Source organism: Pterocles gutturalis, unplaced genomic scaffold, assembly GCF_000699245.1.
Source record: "Pterocles gutturalis isolate BGI_N339 unplaced genomic scaffold, ASM69924v1 scaffold2025, whole genome shotgun sequence".
NCBI lineage: Eukaryota > Metazoa > Chordata > Aves > Pterocliformes > Pteroclidae > Pterocles > Pterocles gutturalis.
This window is the reverse complement of record NW_010137902.1, coordinates 1,784-2,047: the sequence shown is the minus strand read 5'-3', so window position 1 is coordinate 2,047 and position 264 is coordinate 1,784.

Here is a 264-nt window from a genome sequence, read left to right as displayed (position 1 = left end):
TGGGGGGGTCCCTGCTGTGTCCATCCCTTTCTGTCGGGCAAAGGGGCTGGGTTGGGACATGTCACCTGCCTCTGACAGTGGAACTGTCCCCCCCACTCTGTCCATGGGGGGGTCCCTGCTGTGTCCATCCCTTTCTGTCGGGCAAAGGGGCTGGGTTGGGACATGTCACCTGCCTCTGACAGTGGAACTGTCCCCCCCACTCTGTCCAGGTGAGAAGGGGGACCGTGGCGAGCGAGGGTTGCAGGGCAAGGTCGGCAAGACAGG